This window comes from Perognathus longimembris, chromosome 25 (genome assembly GCF_023159225.1).
Source record: "Perognathus longimembris pacificus isolate PPM17 chromosome 25, ASM2315922v1, whole genome shotgun sequence".
In the NCBI taxonomy this organism is placed as follows: domain Eukaryota; kingdom Metazoa; phylum Chordata; class Mammalia; order Rodentia; family Heteromyidae; genus Perognathus; species Perognathus longimembris.
This window is the reverse complement of record NC_063185.1, coordinates 20,743,500-20,764,993: the sequence shown is the minus strand read 5'-3', so window position 1 is coordinate 20,764,993 and position 21,494 is coordinate 20,743,500. Positions and strand designations below refer to the sequence as shown.

Genomic DNA, 21,494 nt, shown 5'->3' with positions numbered 1-21,494 from the left:
TTTTTTTTTTTTTTTTTGGTCAGTCCTAGGCCTTGAACTCAGGGCCTGAGCACTGTCCCTGGCATCCTTTTTGCTCAAGGCTAGCACTCTGCCACTTGAGCTACAGCGCCACTTCTGGCCGTTTTCTGTATATGTGGTGCTGGGGAATTGAACCCAGGGCCTCATGTATACAAGGCAAGCTCTCTTGCCACTAGGCCATATCCCCAGCCCTGGTTGGTATCTTAGGCACTAGGTAATATACAATATATTTCAAACAAAAACACTGTTATTTGAGCTTTTAGAAAGTGCCTGTCCCAATGGGTATTGTCACAATCTTCAAATACATAGGATTTTGAAGGAAGGAAAATTGGAAAAAAAGAAAGTACATGCCCTACAACCTAGATTTGATAATTATTGTTTGTTATTCCAACTGTTAAGCTAAATACTCTGATAAATTTGCATGGTCTGACTATGTATTTTTAAATATTTAGAAAATATGTTCTCTACCTAAAATTCTTTATCGTTATTCTTTAGGATGTATCTGGTAGAATATTACTTGATATCAGTTACTTGTGCTGCTTCATGTTTTGTTTCTATAAAACAAAGCTTACATGTTCATACAGAAGTCTGTTTTTGGGAAAATGGAATTAAAGTTCTTGTAGCAAAGGCAGTACTTTGGATTTTCAGTAGTAACTGTGGGGCTCTGGATAATAAGCTACTGTATTTTAACAGCAAACACAAATTTTTTTTTTTTGGAGATTATTTACCTGGTGTTTTATTCATATACATCCTTCTTGTCTGCAATGTAATCTACAATTTCTTGTGGACACATCAACTTCTCTGCACCTCTATCAGGGATTTCAAACCCAAATTCATCTTCCATGGCCATGATAATCTCCACTTGGTGCAGACGGTGCAAGCCCAGGTCTTTGATGAAGCGGGAACTTACCGAGAGCTCTTCTGGGTCCATCTTGTCCTACAGCTTCGAGGCGTACAGGACTCGGTCCTTGATGCTCTCGAGCCTCAGGGGCGGCCAGCCGCTGTAGGAGCGGCCCCACCGTGCCACGGGCCCTGGCACCTGCGCCCTGCACCTCCTCCAGGTCTCCGTGGGCCGCAAGGCAGTGCTGAGCCGCCGGGCCAGGGCCAGCGTGGGGACCCGCGGTGGCGGCGCCAGGGCCGCGGGCACAAGCCGAAAGGACACGAGCCGCCATGGCTACCAACACAAATGTAGACAATGAGGCCCTGGGTTCGATTCCCCAGCACCACATAGATAGAAACCGGCCAGAAGTGGCGCTGTGGCTCAGGTGGCAGAGTGCTAGCCTTGAGCAGGAAGAAGCCAGGGACAGTGCTCAGGCCCTGAGTCCAAGCCCCAGGACTGGCAAACAAACAAAACAAACACAAATGTTAAATATCGTGAATTTAAGCAATGAAATTAATACAATTCATTTAGTTCAAGAAACATGGAAACATGGAAACTTGATTGATTGATTGATTGATTGATTGATTGCCTGTCTTGGGGCTTCAACTCAGGGCCCGGGTGCTGTCCCTGAGCCTCTGTGTGCTCAAGGCTTAGCGCTCTACCACTTGAGCCACAGCGCCACTTCCAGATTTTTTGAGTAGCTTATTGGAGATAAGAATCTCACAGACTTTCCTGCCCATGCTGGCTTTGAACCACAATCTTCAGATCTCAGCCTCCTCAGTAGCTAGGATCATAGGCAGGAGCCACTGCACCCGACTTACATTGAGAATTTTATCAGCTTAGCATGAAAATCTAATTTTCCTCCCATGAGAGAAATTCAATGAGCTTCATTGGCTGTGCATCGTTCAGTCAAGCTTTTATTTGTGGTGTTTGGCATTATTCAGTCTCTAAGTCATGTGGCCACCGAGTGTTTGGTTTTTGTTTAAGCCAGTGAATGCCAACTTTCATGTGCTGTGAATTTGAAGGTGATTTTTGTTGTTTCCCTGAAGAGTTATTTGATTTCTCAACAGTAACTTTTATTTTTAAACCTCAGATAATCATATTTGATGGGAAATAATCTGTTTTTCCTCTGTTGTTGTTCATAAAAAACAATGTGTCACTGTCAAAAATAGGACTCTTGCTTGCTTGCCCTAATCTGAATTTTTTGGAGACTGCTTTCATCTCTAGAGTGAAATCTGCAAAGTTGTCAATAACGAGACAATGATGGCATTGAATCAAGGTGCAAACACAGACAGGCATAGGAAATCTTTATGATTTGTCTTCCTTTGATTTTATGTGTTTTTTCCTGTCCTACTAGACCACCATGCCAATTTTACTATTTTAGCAAGTAAAAATGAAGAAGGCAACATCATCCTATCATTTATATTAGGATATATACCAAGGACTTTGCCATGGTATGCTACAAGGTTGGCTCTTATATTTCTCCAAGACTCACATTTTCAAGTCTTAGTCTCCAGCCTCTGGTATACTTGGGATGTAATGTGACCATTAAGAAAGTGAAGCCTTGGTCTTCGTTTCATTGGAGGACATGTCCTTAGAGGGGATTGTGGAACCCTAGTCGACGTCATCATCATCTCCTCCTCCTCCTCCTCCTCCTCCTCTTCCTCCTCCTCCTCCTCCTCCTCCTCCTCCTCCTCCTCCTCCTCCTCCCTCTTCCTCCTCCCTCTTCCTCCTCGTCATCATCATCTCCTCATCCTCCTCTTCCTTCTTTTCTTCCTCCTTCACCTCCTCCTCTTTATACTATTCTTCTTCTTCTTCTTCCTCCTCCTCCTCCTCCTCCTCTTAATTCCTCTCCTTCTCCTCCTTTTTCTAGACATGAGGTACATGCTTTACTCACATGTTCCTCTCCAAGATGAGGCTCGAAAAAATAGAGCCAATCAATTTGAACTGAGATATTCACAACTGTGAACTAAGTAAATCTTACTCCTATCTAGCTATAGCTTACTAACTGCTGAATGTTTCTCCATTATTTCTTCCCTTGTTTCATCTCCAGCATCTGATGACCACCACTACATTCTCAGCATCACAAGTCCATAAGTCCGAAAGAACACAAGATACTTCTTTCCATGTCAGACTTGTTTTATTTAACATAATGAATTTCTACTTTGGTGTGTACTTTTTGTTTTAAAAGCAGGAGCTTTTGTACCTCTATTATATACCTACAAAGGAACACATATGCTAGAATTAGAAAATTTATTATTACTATCAAACTTCAGCTTATTTTTCCACAAAATCTCTGGCTTTATGTGTTAATAAAACAATTGTTTTCATGGTAATTACAAAACAACTTAAAATTTCTTGTGTATATTATTTTCATTGCCTTATTTATTTATTTATTTATTTATTTTTGTCAGTCCTGGGTCTTGAACTTAGGGTCTAGGCACTGTCCCTGACTTCATGTTGCTCAAGTCAAGCACTCTACTTCTGGAGCCACAGCATAACTTCTGGCTTTTTCTGTTTACATGGTGCTGAGGAATCAAACCCAGGGCTTCATGAATGCTAGGCAAGCACTCTACTGCTAAGCCACATTCTCAGCTCCTTATTGCTTAATTTTTAATAACACACTCTCTCTCTCTCTCTCTCTCCAGAATACAACAGAATAACTGCAGGCTTCACACTTACTATGTTAAAATGATAAGGATATTGTAAGCATGGAAATGAGTCTTTAAGTATTTTCTCCTAATAGAAAACAAAACCTAGAGGTGTGGCTCAAGTAGTTGAGTACCATCTGTGAGTGAAAAAAACTAGGCAAAAGAAGGAGGCCTTGAGTTCAAGCCTCAATACCAGCACAAATGAACAAATTGAAAGAAATTAATCAGATAACATATTTAAAGCTTATAAAATATGTGCTTTGCATATGAAACTGTTTCGTACAAGAGACTGTGCTTCAATACTGATATAATATGTATGGAAATAAAAGTCATTTGAGGGCATTTACAAAGTATTTCTAGCTTCTATGCTTGATAATTACAGATAAGGGTCCTTTCATTATTATTTCAATAATTATTTCATTATTAGAAATGCATAGATAATAGGTCAATATCTCCTCTAATTTATGTAGATAACACCATTAATCATTAATTGGAATTAACATGTAAGAAGAAAGAAAAACATTTAAATTTTATATGGCATAAATATTACCAGTGTCAAATTCTCTCAACCAGTAGATGTCATTCTCTCTCTATTTGAGTGTGAGTTTCCATTCTCTGCCTTTAGTAATGTTTTCTTAGGACACGTTATGAAAACCAGTTTCATTTCAGCCTGTGCTTCTCCTGATCATTTTTCTAAGTTCATATCTTTTCCCTTCAATAATAGCAAGAGTGCCAGAGTGTGAAATTGGGCCTATTTGACTGAAGTGACAGTCAGAAAGAGTCTGTTTTTCAGTAGTATAGCCCTCATTATAAAACATTTATCTGCTTACATGTTTAATGCACAGTAAAATGTGGGCAAACTCAACATAGAGTGAGATGCTGTTTTCACTTGGTTTTAGAGTAAGGCATTCCATGATGTTTCTGGGTGAAGGTGAACTAGAAAAAGGTAGTTACAGTTTTCCTAGGGTTAGAAGAAGTGCACATCCTCAAGGAGCACTAGGCAGGTTTCCATTCACAGGTTGTAAGGTTTGTTCATGATACAGCTGTAGCAATTATCACTGTCTTGAGATGGCACGGCACACCAGGACTCAGTGAGTTGTCCCTCTGTGTCTACTGTGATGTTGGTTGTTTCTTCCTGCAGTTCTTCTTGCTGTTTACTTGACCGAAGGAACAGATGACAAAGCGTAAATTCATTTAGCAAAGAGTTATGAAGACCTTGTTTTAGTTCCATTTTAGGCAGCATGAATCCATGGTGAATGTGAGGACAATAACTTGCAGGATGCCGGGTCAGTGGGATGAGGTCAGGCAAGAACGAAAATAGTACAAGTGAAAGAGAAAGTAATGCTTAATGATGGAGATGATAGAGGTGAGCATATGCATGAAGCTGAACAGGATGAAAATAGTATATTTTGGAAGTATGTGTCAGGGACATCTTCCAGTCTTACGGGATGAAGAAAGGATGTTGGGAGACTATTTTAGATGAGAACTCTCATGTATTTGTAAGAAATGTCTGAGAAGATAGGGCAAAGGTGGGATAAGAAAAGGCAAAACAAAATTTTAGCAAAAGAGATTTTTTAACAATTATTTTATCCCTAGAATTTAGGGAGATAGTTGAATGAGTGAAGTAAATTAAGACCCACAAGGCAAAATTGGGATGACTGTGAACTTTTTTTTTTTTTTTTTTTTTTTTTGCCAGTCCTGGGCTTTGGACTCAGGGCCTGAGCACTGTCCCTGGCTTCTTCCTGCTTAAGGTTAGCACTCTGCCACCTGAGCCACAGCGCCCCTTCTGGCCGTTTTCCATATATGTGGTGCTGGGGAATCGAACCGAGAGCTTCATGTGTAGGAGGCAAACACTCTTGCCACTAGGCCATATTCCCAGCCCGACTGTGAACTTTTAAATACATAAATATTAATGTCCTTACCATTTTGAAAGTTTTAGGAAGGATTTATTTTAGTGTAACAAGGTTAAAGTAGGGAGAAACCGGGGGAGGGGGGGAGAAAATTCTTATTCCCTCTGCAGGAAATGTGAGCTTAAATACTCCTGCCTACCATTTCAAATAGTCCTTAGTCAACTTTTGAAGAAGAGATAAAAAATGAAATGTTACTATCGCCAATTTGAGTTTTCTCAAAAGATGTAATCACTTGGAAAAGGCACTTACAATATTATTTTCAGTGACTTGTCATAACAATGTAATATGCAGTTCTGGCTTGCTTTTTAAAATTCTGGAAAATATGGAAGCTAAATACTTGAACTTTGAAATAAGATTGTATTTTAAGCCTAAATCATGCCATTTTCTAAGCTTTTAAGCTCCTAATAACTGTGCACCTGGTTTCTTACAAGTGGCTTATGAGAAACAGGAAAAATGATTATAGTACTTAAGTAGGTATTTCCCTAATTCCTTTGATCATACACGTCATGAGTTGTCTACTAATTTAGATAGATTTCACAGGGTCGTTGTAGTGTCTCTTCCAATGAGCTCACTGCTAAATAGCTTCAGCATTGATACTGTGTTTTAATAACTACAGGCCTGCAATCACCAACCTTCACAAGTTTAAAGATTTTGTGCACCTATTGAAAAGTTAGATAAGAACTAAGAAAATAAGATTTCCCTAAGAAATAGAATTTCCAATAAAGAGCAGATGAGTCCACTGACTAGTCTATGGTTTCCTTAGCAACAGATATTTCTAACTTTTCTTTTATTCCCTGTTGAGCACAAATTGTTTTAAGTTGGTAACTAGGGGGCCATCTCAAACTATATGTCATACAGGTCAGGCCTCGAGGCAGTGGGTTTAATCTGTGTTGCACTTTTACACATCAGCTAATGAATGATTCCATTCTCTGGGATTTGGCTGAAGCTTAAGGATATAAAATCTAAGCATTTGTGAAAATATGTCTTACATTTCTTTAGGAGAAAGACAGCTTACAGCATAAGAAAAAGTGAAGAAGCAGATGACTGTTATTTTGAGTCACTATGCCAAGTAAGCCATAAAAGTATGGCAAAGAATTTTCAGATTTTAGGTACAATCCCAGTCCATAATGTTGTCTTTTTTTTTTTTTTTGGTAAAAACTCACCATGATTCGTAGCATAAAAATAAATTTTAGAGGAGAAGAGCAGAGGTTTTTTTTTTTTTTAAATGGTTTTTGCTTGTTATCACATGGACCATGATCCTATCCTTGAACAAAAAGGATAAGATCCTCGTTATGCTGAAGGGCTTAGAAGGGCACAGGCCTTTGTGGGCGATGGGGACAATGGAGTCAGTGCTCTCAGAGTAGCAAGTCTGTGATGAAGGAAAGATTGTCACAGGCTGGCGTGTAATGATTGTGCTGTTGTATGTGATTTAATGGATGAAGGGCAGTGAAATCAATACATCCACCCGTCTGCCAATAATTCCATACTGCTCACATCATACACCTCTAGCCTCTTGATAGTTCTACTCCTCTTCAGTTTTATGAGATATACTAGTATTCTCGTAATAGTTTTGTCTTGTATGATTTGCATGAGATGTCTGTATTAGTTTTTAGTTACATTCAATGTGACTAAAGCTCTGAATTTTCAGATGAAAATTTACCAACATTGATGAATAATGAAGGTTCCTACTGTTCCCTAAGTTTTACAAAAATAAATTAACATCAAGCTAGAAGAATTTCCTGTTCCACAGAAGCTCAGGTTACTTGCAAATTTGGAATTTCTTTTGGGCTTCTTAGAGAATTTCTAAATGCTGCAAATATATATATATATGTAAATTTTTTCTATAGAAGTGCTTTTCTTATTGTAAAGTATAGATTTTGTCCTCAACTCTGATACTCCTATGGGGGAAAAAAGCCAGAAAAACAAAAGCAGGATAAATGGGGTACATGTGCCTAACAGGTGTGCTGTCTAACGCAGAGATTCTGACTAGAATTTACATCCATGCTGATAAAATGACAACCTCTGTGTTACTTTAAAACAAACTAAAAGACCTTCACGTAGTTGCTTTTTGCATTGGTTTGAGCAGTGAGCTGCTTAATTTGTTTCCCTGCCAACAGTATTTCACTTGTTTAGCTTGCCGAGGAAAGAGCCAAGGACAATCTTTTCTCAAGAATAGAGATATTTAAAGTATGTTGAGGTTTCTTTAATATTCAACCATAGATACAGTTTTCATTTGTAACCTACACAGCCAAGAAGAATACAATTGCTTCATTTTTATAGTCCAAAAAATGCCAAAGACTTTAAAAGCTTTATATATGAAGTCCTTGGCTGAGGGAGAATGGTCTTGAATTAAGTTATCTACATTAGGCTGCTGTATCTCTATGAACATATAATTTAAAAACCTAGCAATAAGTTTAAACTTTGTGCTGGCTTTCCTAGTAACAAGTAGTCCTTTAATTATCGTATTTCCATACGTCCCCAATTGTGTTCTCTACATTGCAGCCCAAACCACAATTACATTGTCATAACTCTGCTTGAGATAGTATACATATTTCAGCCTTTTAGTAACTGGTGGTCACCCTATAGTTCCCAACTGTTTTCTGCAGAAATACTTACATATTACTTTGAAATTTGTGCATACTCTGGGCATGTCTCTATTTGGTCCAGTTACGGTATCTCTCTGAATCTTCTAACCCTGATTCAGTCAGTCTCATTTTAAGTCCTCTTTTCATTCAGGTTAGATTTGATGACCTCCATGTAGCTTCCTCTGAGTCATGGTATTAGTAAGTGTCCCTTCTTTTTGCTCTTTGTGGTGTGTGCATATATTATATATAAATGCATATATATATGTGTGTATGATATATATAATACATATAGATAATATATATGCACACACATAGTGTATACATGATCGTGTAATCACGCATTCATGTATGGATGATTCATATTCTCTGATATCTCAGTCTCAGTTTTTTCAACAGTAAAATAGGATCTAGTTGTCAAATTTGTGGCTACTTTTGCCTATTTGTGACAGAAATCTCAATCCAATTATGTTGGCCAGAAAAACAGACCTGACTGACTAGAATTGAAATAGAGTTCTGGCTTTAGGCGCAGGTCAGTGTAGAGGTTGGAAAGATATTTCACCTCTTGTCTTTGTTATTCTCTTCTCACCTTCATTTCCATTCTCTTTCAGCCTCTGGAAAGGCCTCTGTCATGTCTAGATTTATATTCCTACAGTGGAAAGCCCAGAGTAATTGTTGCTCCTTGCCATCTAGGCCATTACGTAGCTCTCTGTACTTGGGTTATTACTGAGGTCTGGCAGATGCCAGTCGCCCATGGATATCCCAGGGCTTATACTTCTTCCTTGTGGATGGAGAAGGTAGGGCACCATGTTAGAAAATGCTAGAAGACCCAAACAGAGGATAGAAATCAAAGAAAAGAAATGGACATTCTTGATAGACAAAATCTAGACTGCACAGTTTATTACATTTATTCTTACTCACATTTATAGAGATCAGTTCTCAAAGAATTATTGCAGAGATTAGCAGTAGAGAGTACCTTATCTGCCCCCAAAGACAACTGAATTGACTGAGACCAAAGACAGTAAACTAATTAGTAATTAGCTTTAAGTTAATTCAAATCATTGAAAACAAAGGGCACACATTATATGCATAAAATCCTTTATCGATTACCAGTTTATGTTGAAATTTCTTCAAGAAATTCTGAAGTGAGATAGTGACTTTCACAAGAGTTTCCTTGAGAGCATTGAAGAAACAAAAACAACAGCAAAATTTCAAAGCTTATTTTGTTCTTGCACCTGGACAATTTCAGGTATTTCTTTTACCACCATAACAATACAAAGAATAAGGCCTCCCTCTGAGTGTTTTTGCATAAAGATGATTTTCATTATCTAACTGTACTGTCTTAGGAAGCAAGTTCTCTCTGCAGAATCCTCCCGTGAAGCAAGGTCCCCGTGGCTCTATTGAAAGGTCACATGGCTGGAAGTCAAGCTGCCACTCACTGGTGCCCTAGCATTAGAAGAGACTCCTTGGGAGGGCTCCTGTGTTCATACCATTTCTGACTTTAATATAATTGGGAACCGATACTCTAGAGATAAGTAGGAATCTAAAAGCCTTGCTGGGCTAAGGGAAATGTAAATTTTTAGAGGAAGGTGGAGATGCAGGAGCTGTTTCAGAAAGCTGAGGCCATCTGTCTAGCAATGAAACAGTACCAAAACAGGTTTGCCTTTCCATCTGTGATTCTGAACCAGATATTTAATATGTCTGAATGGTAATGTCCACATTTATAAAATGGAACAGCTTAGTTGCTAGGGTTACAAAAATGGTATGCTTTTAAATGTATACTATCAGTATTTCTGCAGAGGCTTTTGGAAAACTCTGGTACAACATGCCAAGTCCAGGAATCAAATAAGCAATTTATTAATGCTTAATTCATTTTGTTTGATAAGGCTAGACATAGTGATTGCTAACAAGTCTCATTATTCAGAAATTTCAGTGCGGAGATAATAATGCCCAATTTTGAGTAACTCCTTGCCAGGACATTAAAACTTTTATCTATTTTAATTTACATTTAATCTGATAAATTGTGTTAATAATCACAAACCAGGCATTTTCACCATGTTCGTCTCTCAGTCTTCTTTCTCTTGCGTGCTACATTTCCTGCTGTACTTTAAATAGGGAAGTAAATCATGGGAAGAGAGAGTGAAAATAACAGACATTAGACAATGATATAAATGAATCTAGATGATATAAGGTCCTGAAAGACAATGAAGGTACTGGATGCATTTCCTCTGTTTATGGAACAGATCCCCTTCACTTGGATATTGCAAATGGATGCTCCAAGACCAGAAGACTTTGTTACAGATATCTGAGATTTGTTTTTAAGACTGATACTCATTTATAGAGATCCTCTTTGTCTTAGACATATTTTCCATAGTTTCATTTTCTCTAGTTGTGGCTTTTGCTGTTCTGTTTGGTATTCTGATAAGCTCTGACTCGAGAGGGAACTGGACTGCAGGGCTGCTTTCCTGGATGCATATTAAAGTCACCTCTGTAAGAAGGAGCTAGAAGGTGCAGAATTACCCAGAATGGGAATGTACAGTATAATGCACAAGATAACATAACAGAACGTTTCTGAGGAGAGCTTTGGATTGCTTGGTTAGGAGGGGACTCGTGCTGAGTCCGTGGTCAGTCTGTGGCGTGGACCAGAAACCAAGCTGGGCAAGTGCACTGAGACTCAGTGTTCCAGTGGCTGGCTCTTGGTTTATTTTTAAACACAGAAACATGACCAGACCTTGTGGTTTGGAACCAGTGTTCTTCATCTGAATGACTCAACACAAGTCATTGCAGGTGAATGTGTCATGTCATGCAGTACAAGTCAAATACACCTTAGTGTTTTACAGGGACCTGCAGTTCTGAAGAGAAAAATGGGATAAAAACACATATTTATAGTTTAAACCATGAAGTGCTTGTTAAGTTAGCGTTGCATGTGAAGAGAACACATTAGTTCAGGATCATGAAAAAGAGCCAGAGGATGATGTCAGGCCTTCCATGTATTTGACGGTCTCAGTGCATATGGAGTAAAAGGATGTGGTATAAATACTGTACTATTTTTGCCACTTCTGGCCTTGGACTCAGGGCCTGAGCACTTTAGAGCATTTTAGCCTAACCTGACTCACATATCTACTATCAATAAAGTATGAACCTTTTGTAATAGTGTAAATACTATATCTTCTGTGCCTTATTTTTCTTACAGAAAATGCTCAGACCACTAAAATGTTTTGTAAATTACTACTTAGAGTCCTTCTTTGTTTTTTATGACATGGAATCAGAATCGGGTGGCAAATGGTGACATGTTACAAAAATGTTACTGAAATTTGATTTGTGCCTAATCTCTGAGCTTTTGTAGATCCATCTGTGGAAAAGGTACAAATGCTCCAAATATGATGCATCAGTGTTTTTCACAACTACAGGATTATATAAGCAAAGAAAAACCAAAAGCAAAATTCAGAAAAAGAGAAAGGAGCCAAAAGCAGAACAGGCAAAAGGGCAGTAACATAAATAAACCTGCATACTTTCTCTTCTCCCTGTGAAGGTTTGCTGATAGGTTTCTCTATCTTGCTACACAGCAGTTTCACAAAGGATTAGACCTGGAAAGCTCTGACCTGTGTTCATATCAGTATATTTTGCAAGTTTTTTTCTCTAAAATGTAGTTTTCTATAATCATTAGGGTTAGAAAAGGTTTGTTTCCAGTTCCTTTCCTGAGATTTTCTGGCTACCGTGGTCTTCAACCTTGGTTTGTATGCTTGTAAATTATAGGCAATAGTAGTTATTACTAATAGAGTTGGTGAGAAAACAAATGAGTTATTGTCCATACAAAACTCTGCTTAGTTTCTTGCTTGTAGTAAATGTTCAGCTGTCTTGGCCTTGCCTGTGTTATTGTGGTTTGTAGCAAAAGCATGCCTTGGTAAATTTCCTTCTTCTTTCTGATGAATACTTTCCTTCTGTATAGTAATTGTATTAAATCTACTCTTAAGAGCATGGACAATATTTTCTATCTTTATTGTAACTCTACTCCTTTCTTCTTCAATTCATTCCGTCTCACAGTCACTTATGGTCTTACTTCGTCTCTTAACCAAATGCTTTAGAAGGATTATTCATGCAATAAACTTAATTGAAAAGTTTAGGTATTTCCTAAATAGTAGCAATTAAATACCATTTTTCTTTCACTTTTTAAGATGTTCATTATCAAAAGACAGAAAACTACTTAAATGTAAGAGGAAGGAAGGCAAATCGAATGGGGGAAGAAACAGGCATATTTTATACTTATTATTAAGCATATGCTGCTCAGTAAGCATTAATCATGGCTTTTCTTACGTAGGGAATTCTACTTTTTTTCAATAAAAAGGTATACTCTCTGTAACTAGGCTGTATTAAATTTGAAATTCTTCCTAAGAACCAATTTAAAAATTAAAAATAATATTGAAAACTGGTGGTTTTTGGAGGAGTATGGCACAGAGGATAAAAAGAAGCATGTCTTTAACCTCTTGTTCTAATTATTTTGTAGCTAAAAATGATTCCAGCAATATCCCTGAACCACAGTAGGCTTTAGTATCTTTCTCTATGACTAGGCAGTCAGGCCATTCTTCTTCAAATGGGACAGTGAGCACTAGAGATAGGTATTTGTGAGGCATCTTGTACCCCAGGCATGGGACACAAAGTGAAGTCTCACAAAATGTTAGTGGTTGCTGTTGTGGCCTGGCTTGATATTAGTGATTGAATTTAGGCTTCCTGAATGATCACAGGTGGTTACAGGAGACATGCTCATCTTGAAGACAATCCCTGCCTTGTGAGTCAGCTTCTTGGAGGATGAAATCAAAGGGTGGGGGCTGCTGTTTCCTCTCCCAACCCCACTCTCTAAGTAGTTTGGTTTAGGAACTGCATGATAAATTACAACTCATTAGGCTCATAATTACATTCTTTGGTCAATATACCCTCTGTGGAATATTGGGCATGTAAAACCATTTCCAGTTTGTGTTAATCATAAATATTCCTCAAATCCCAATTGCCATATCCAGTTTAAAAGTTTGAGAATCACAAACCGAGTTTTTGCCTATGAGTTTTTATAGACCCGTGTGCTCATTCCTCCCATTGGATTAGCAGTGCCCCCTTTTCCTTTGGGCACTTGCCTTTCTTTTATGCTCTTCTGTTGAAATTGCCAACCAAAGCATTTTGTTTTTTTCTTAGTATAATGTCTGAAATTATATAATCTCTGTTGGGGATTTGAGTGTTGAGCACAGTCTCCTTGAGAGTTATCCTTTTCTGAACCTGGCCTATTCTACTAGTGTTTGAATATGCATGCTGTACCATAATGTCCTAATACATTTCTTATCTTCTGTGGTCTTAAATGTGGTTTCTTTTTATTGTAACCATTACAGTCTTAGAGACTAAGCACATGTAAATAGCATTACGGCCAGAGAATGACTGAATAACCATAATTCAGTAATAACCATAGTTCAGTAACTAAGGGGTGAAGGGAAACATCTCATACCCTTCTTACACTCCAGACTAAAACAGCTGAATATGTCTTTAAAAGATTCCAGTGAGTGGTTTTTATTTCTACTAAGATATGAATATCTCACTCACTTCCTGGCAAATCTTTTCCATTTTTCTAAGTCTCTTTTGCTTGGCTCACAGCATTATTCAATCAAATAAGACACATTTCTGTTGAATGAACACATTTATTCTAATGGTTTGAGGATGCAGTTGCCAAAAAGGAAATCAAACCAGCTCATTCATAGAAATATATTGGGCTGCATGCTTTCATCTTTCATCATTGTGTAGAGGTAGAGTTATGCTTCTATTTTAAGAATAGAGAACAAATTTCTAGAAGAGATAAATTGATATTGAAGAATTCCTATATAATCGGAAGCCTTAGAAGCAAATAATAATTGTAATTTGGACCAGAAGAGATTGAAGGCATTTCAGTAATGATACTCATTAGATTTTTTTGTTTCCCTTCTCTGACCTATTTAGGAACCACAATTGCTTAATATTCTGATGGACATAACCAATGTAAACATGATGATTATTCCTGGTACAATGTCATCCTTGCAGATGACCAGATTGGAGCCTCAAATTGCTGTCTTGTCTCAGCAAAAGTGTTTCTTTCCCAAGTTGCAACGACACATGTTTAGCCTGTACAGAAAAGAAGAAAAGTAGAAAAAATGGGAGTATAATCTATGTACAAATGGCTTGCTAGCAAGAAAATAGTTATTATCTGTTTTTTCTAAGTTTTTGTATTAATAGCAAACTATGAAGGTGTAATGCAGGCTATCAAAGATGCAATGTATGTTGGTTTGTTATTTTCCCCGGGCTTGTTTGTCTGATTGCTATAGCTGTAATGGACTGTCACAGGCTGGATGGATAGTTTATAAAGAATCGGGATTTCTTTAGCTCATGGTTCTGAGGCTGGAAAATACAAGGCACATAGTAGAAAAAGACCAAGTAAGCATCCTCGCCTGTGTCTCTTTTCTTTAAAAGCCACTAACTGTATCTTTGGGGCCCCATCCTTATCACCTCCTCAAATCCTAGTTACTCCCCAAATCCCCACCTCCAACACCGTCGACATATGGCTTCTGTGAGTAAGCTTCTAATACATGAAATGTGGGAACACATTGAATAATCTACATATACTATTCAAAGCAAGAAGTTTTCAAATTAGATGCCGGTGGAAAGTTCTGAAAACTTACATCTATGCCAACATTTACCAATTGGAAATGAGATCATTAGTTCAAATATATAATTTTAAACCCTAGGTTACTCTCTATTGTGTTGTTGTTTATTTCATCAGATAGTTTTTATTTTAATATTTTATTCCAATATTGAATTCCTGGTTGTTGTTTTATTTTTTGGTATTCCTGTTATTAACTACAAATAAATCAATCTTCTTTCAGGTGATTTTTTTGGAGAGTCCAAAAAATATTTTCAAAGTAAAAGCAGTTCATCTCTACTTTAATGAAAATGATAGTCACATCACATGTGTCCATTGAAAAGAATCTGGTTTTATTTTATTGTGAATTTGATAGTAGCAGCCAAGCTGTGAACATTCACAGTGTAAGTAATCTGATGAACAAAAGCTAATTGCTCTCTTCTTCTTTTTGCTAGTAAGAGCCATCATCCTTATAACAATGACATGTTATATTACTCAGTGGTTTTTGTATTGCAGAAACCTATTTCCACAAGGTGACAATGTCTACCCTTTGTTCAATATTGTATATTTAAGGATTATGGTTTTTCATTTAAAAATGTTCTGTTTGGAAGACACTTTTCAGTATATCTAATACTCCCTTCTCTCTACACTCACATTTGTTTAACTTGCTCATGCTTGAACTTTTTTCAATGACAGGAAATTCATTGTCTCTTCACTTATGGACAGTTCTAATTGCTAGACATAATGCAACTCAAATTCTTTTTCTAATGCAGTTTCCTAATGACAACACTTCTAAAACTGTCATGTGCAATCATGCCTGATTGTTTCTAAGTTTGTTCATGTGGCATATCTTTCAAATATTTCACTGATCCCTTTCTAAGAAGCCTTCAAAATTCTGAGCAAGTCTGCTTGATAGGACCTTCTCTGAGTATGCATATTGGTGTTTTTTTCTTTTTACCTTGAACTGGATGGTAGTGCTATTTTTATAGTCTTGAATATCACCAGCTTATTAGCAGCCAGGTAGTTGAAGCATTTGTGACAGATTATAGTCTTATTTTTTCAATAGTTTTTTTGTATGTCTTTTTTGATCCTATATTTGGACAGTTGATTCATTTTAATGCATTGACTTTGAATTTAAATATAGGACATTTCATTTATTAACCTTCATTTTATCTTTACAATAATCTTTGAAAATAAGGTAAATAGGTTAATAATTACATTTCTGTTGGCAAAAATATTGACCCCAAACCTTACCTGAACTTAAATAACAAGTACAGTTTTGTACCAAACAGATGAATTTTTATTGATAACATTGTGGAAATTTGATAAATAACTTAGACATTTGTCTATGTGGTTACTTCTGTTGGGAACTAGTAGTTGAGATAACAATGATGGTCATTAAATGCTTTGTCTGTTTTTTACTTCATTCCTATCCAAGATCTACATCTTTTTTTCTTTATTCTATAGACCTATAGGATTTATATCTACTGGCTCTTTTTTTGCCTATAACATATATCTGTTGTCATTACTGAAATCTTGCTAGATTCAATCTCAACTTGGCTGTTACTGTCCACTGTTTAACTGAGAATTCTCCGGTGACCAAACTGGGGATTAATGCCCATTTCACTTTTACTATTATAAGGCATAATTAGAAGATGATAGAATAGAGTTGGTTACCATTTCCTTTTTCAGTTGATTCCCTGATTATTTTGCTTAGCTGTGTTTTCTGCAGATAGTTTTATATTATTAAATGGTACAGACTTCTGAGGTGGACTAGAACCTGCATTTATCATTCCAAAAGCAACAGCCCATATTTGAGGAACTGAGAACAGATTGCAAATGCTTACCTGAAAATAAGTTTTTTCTTTATGCAATTGTCTGTGACAGCTTAGTACCTATCTTCATAGATTGGCATGGGCAGGTGTAACTGACAGATTTGTCAATTCCAGCCCAGAGCTACAAAATTCTTTGTGCAAGGACATTGGATTGGCTAAGTTGCTATTAACTTCCAAAAAATGCCAAAGTTGGTTCTGTTCTCTCAAGCATTCCGTGTACTCTAATTGAGCTTTGCTAACCTTTTCTCTCTGACAGAACTTTGAATGTGTGTCAGGAGGGAGCTTTATAAATATTTATTGAATAAAATAGCTTGTTTGGATATGAAATGAGTTTAGAGACAGGAATTAGGCCACTAAAACTTAAATGTTCTGTTGTGGAAGATGTCTGCAGAGAGAATGCTCTCCATTAAAACTTAAATAATAACTGATTTGGGCCCTAGCATTAAATTTGAAGTAGTGCTATGTTTGAACTTTAATAATTTAATCTTGGGGCAACTGGTATAAAATTACAGGGGAGTGATAGAAATAATCAATTTTATATTGTTCATTCATTCATCTGTTTATTCATTCCTCTTTTATCAAAGAATGACCTCATTTCAAAAATATATCTCTTACATTATAAATTACATAAAGAAAACCTAATCTAGGATAGACATAGCAGCACAACAGCTCAATAGCTATGCCCATATGAACGCATAAGATAATGCTAAGTGAAATCAACTCCCCCTCTTGTTCATGCTTTATAAAACAAGTTAGATGCTCCTTCAAAGCCTTCTCCATGCTTTATCTAATAATACAGGCTCATATCAACTGTGTCTGGGCAATATTTTTATTTTTCTTTCTTTCTTTTTTTTTTTTTTGGCCATTCCTGGGACTTGGGCTCAAGGCCTGAGCACTGTCCCTGGCTTCCTTTTGCTCAAGGCTAGCACTCTGCCACTTGAGCCACAGCGCCCCCTCTGGCTATTTTCTATCTATGTGGTGCTGGGGAATTGAACCCAGGGCTTCATGTATAGGAGGCAAGCACTTTTGCCACTAGGCCATATCCCCAGCCCATGGGCAATATTTTTCTTGAGCTAGATCTGGTGCATGGCACCTAGTAACTGAAGAATGAAACAAAGACCTTAATAGAAAAGCTTACATCTGAATACTTAGGTATATCCAATAATACTTTGTGAAGTCAACCCCAATATATACAGAGGATTTTTTTCCTGATGTTTATAAGTTGCTTTGGCAATAAGTTATTTGTTTTTACACATAGATTTCGGGTCCGCCTTATATGGCGGTCTAGGCCTTGTCTATGGAGAATTGAGAAGTAAGTTTTCCAATAGTTGAGAAGGCATGTGGGTTCCTCCATTGTGAGGAGGATGAAGTGCCTTAAGAAAGAACCCATAAGGAGTTGGTTTGCTCCTGTGCTTCCTACTTGCACTCTATGTGAGTGGAATAAATCCAGGTCTATCTATTTTGGAAACTGGACCTGACTGGGAGCAAGTCTAGGGTCTTTCTTCTTCAAATGTACATAGACATTTTCTGGTTAAAACAAGAGAATTGGAGCACATTTCTCTTGTCTGTTGGATGACAATTATAGGATTATAGGTAGAGGGATAGAGAGAAAGAAAGAGAGCACGTGTACATGTGTCTGAGCAACATGGCATGATCCATACTTAATTATTGATCCAAACTGTAAAGACAAACTATGGTTTTACTGGATAATGCTATACCAAACACAGTATGTTACATGGGGAAAAAGGGAATGGAAGCAAAATGACAATATGTTAACCTTTTGTTTGATAGTAGTGACACTTGTAGTAGTAAAAATGTTTTATATATCTAACATTTCTTTAAACATAGGTGTTACTTTTCCAATATAAAGGCAACATTGACTTTATAATGACCATTATTGAAGATAGTCTTACATTTCATTGTTTTTCAAACATCAATATTTTATTCAATTATTGAACTACATTAAAGCACTCTATATCACTGTATCTTTGGAAGCACAGTCAATGCTTACAGAAAAGTTGTTTGCTATTTCTATAGACTAGCCCTCCCTTCAGCATTTCACTTGTAGAGTTCACTGACTGTTTTCTGAAGAGATAATTTGAGGACCTCAGGGAAAGACCTAAGATGTACAGTTACGATCTGTGCAAACAGTGAAATCACACGGAAATCAGCCTTTCTCTCTCTTCATTTCCAAATGCCCAGGTCAACCAAGCATTAAGCTTACAGAATTCAGGGAAATTCTCACTGCTGTCATCTTCATAACCTCTTAGCAAGAGCAAGGATAATTCTATAAAGCTAGTCCCTGCATTTTAACACTTGTTTTCCTTAGTGCCTTTGGCATGTAGAAATTAAATTAAGAGAAGCAAATTAAATGAGCAAATTCTATCATATGTTGATTTTTTTATTATAGCTAAAAGGAAAAAGATTCAGCTGTGTTTTGAAGGTCATTTGGGATCACTGCACTGTAGAAAATTGCTAAGACAAGTTTGTTCACTTAGACAGTGGCCATTGACTTGGCTGTTTTCTTGTAGAGAAGCAACTCCCAAGTGCTAATAAATATGTTGTTTTTCTTAATGGTGATTGTGCAGTCCTTTCAAAAACACTTTTTCAAACTAGGTGGCATTTGTGCTAATGCCTTGGTTTTCTGACCCACATTTCTTCTGAGGTTGGGGTATTTGCTGCAACTAAGTCTTAGATCCTTTGTGCTGCTATGAGCCTTTCTGGGCACTGCCCCATTGTGGTTCCATCAGCTGCCAAGTGGCTTCTCTCGTTGTGCAACTTCGCTGGCATTAACTGCCCTTGGGTGCACATGTCAATCATATGTGACTCCCACCCTGACTCTTGCTGGCTCTACCAGCAATGGCACCTTAGCCTTGACAGCAGTGGACTCCCTAATCACTTCAGCCTGTTTACAGTTATTACCTGCTAAGGTTTTTGTTTTATGCAAATTGAGTTGTATATATTTTCAGATGAACCAATAAATTTAAAGCAGGAGCAAAGTACAATAAACTAAAAAGTGATATATTTATTTTGGTTTTGAGTGAAGGCTCAATAATTATTTGTTGGCTGAAATATTTTCTTTATTTCAGTATCAACCCAATATCTCAATTATAGATGGCTTAAACTGTACAAATCATACATTGCTGCAACGAAGTGCAGAGGAAAGCATGAACGGTAGAAAGGAGGAAGGCTGGTATGAAACAAGACAAAGCTGTAACTTTTAATGAATTGTCCTCTTGAACAACCTTCCCTGTCAATTACTGCCATAGCATCATATTCACATAAATCAGCCTCTGTTTCTGCTTTATGTATTGGTTTCAAAGTCTACATCTTTTTTGTTCTTTTCTTTGGTTTCACTCTGTAATTTCTATGATGATTTCTGTGTCATGCATTTCTGTAATCAATAGAATCCTGAAATGATAGGCACTGTTTTCTGACTTTCTACAATGATGCTTTTTGTCTTTAAATGAAATGAAATGGAGGTCAGAAGATAAGGAGATACAAAAATGAGGAGTTTATCTCTATGGAGACATATAATCATTTCATTTAAAATTGGCTGTTTTGAAGATGTAATTTTTTCAATGTTGTGAGCCTCAAAATGCTTTAAGTTAGATTTTTCCCCTTTTATTCATATTTTTTTCTGATCGAGATATGTCTGCTAAACAAAAACTCCCTATGGAAGCTTGTTGTCACCATAGCAACAGAATCACAGTTTCCACTATCTGTGTAATGAAGTGCTGACAAGTTGTCAGCACGGGGTGGTAAGTGGAGGCTTGTTTAACTAATTAGGTGGCAAAAATAATCAATTCTTTTTGTTTAATAATATCACAAACTCTGCAGTAGACAAACTTGAAAAACTTTCTTAACTAGTACTTTAAATCTTAGATGGAAAAGTGAACTGATAAAAAGTCTTTTTAAAACTCTTTTGGTGGGCTGGGGGGGGGGATATGGCCTAGTGGCAAGAGTGCCTGCCTCATATACATGAGGCCCTGGGTTCGATTCCCCAGCACCACATATACAGAAAATGGCCAGAAGTGGCGCTGTGGCTCAAGTGGCAGAGTGCTAGCCTTGAGCAAAAAGAAGCCAGGGACAGTGCTCAGGCCCTGAGTTCAAGGCCCAGGACTGGCAAAAAAAAAAAAAAACTCTTTTGGTGACAAGGAGCATAATTATTGGATCTTTCAGTTTCATACCTGTAGGTTGAATTACATCCTGCTTATCTTTTTTCGTGGTACTTGGGTTTAAATTTAAGGCTTTGTACTTGTCCATCTGGCCTTTTACTATATGAGCCATGCCTCCAGCCCTTGTTCTATTTTTATCAACCCTTTTATTAAAATTTTTATTGTAATTATAAAAGTGATATACAGAAGAGTTACAGTTATGTACGTCAGGTAAAGAGTACATTTCTTTTGGGACAATATTACCCCTTCTCTTACTCTCTCCCAGTTTTTCCCTCCTGTCTTGACCCACAAATTGTATTTGTTCACCTTTTGTCTCTCCATTTCTGTGCTCCCCTTTCCTTCCCCCAAATAGATAAATGAACAAACAAGACAGAAAGAAAAGAAAACAAAGACAGCAATGAAGAAAAATCCTCTTGTTTCCATTTCATGGTGGTTGGAGATAATTGCATTGAGTCAAATGTGTCTCCATGGTTTGAAAAGGTCATAAGACATAGCTTGAAAAGTATCTTTTTTGCAGAAGCACAGAGTCCATGATCTAGAAATGGTAATAGAAGGGAAAGATGGCAGTAATGTTTGGATAACTACTCATTTACTAGTTTTATTATTCCTAGAACACCCATTCTTCTAAAAACTTCTTAAACCACTCCTCTCTAGCAGTGCTTTGCCCAGCACTAAGAACACAAAATATGAGTAGGGAAAAGGACAATGCTGGCAGTGTATGCTACAGTCAGACCTTGCAGAAAAATGACTCTCATTACCATATCTCAGGACTGCTTTGGATTTATCTCCAA

General features: G+C 37.2%; 1 pseudogene; it reads right to left on the bottom strand.

Moving 5' to 3' along the window:
* Positions 1-752: 752 nt before the first annotated feature.
* Positions 753-1,190, bottom strand: LOC125342094 (annotated as a pseudogene).
* Between the last annotated feature and the right edge of the window lie 20,304 nt (positions 1,191-21,494).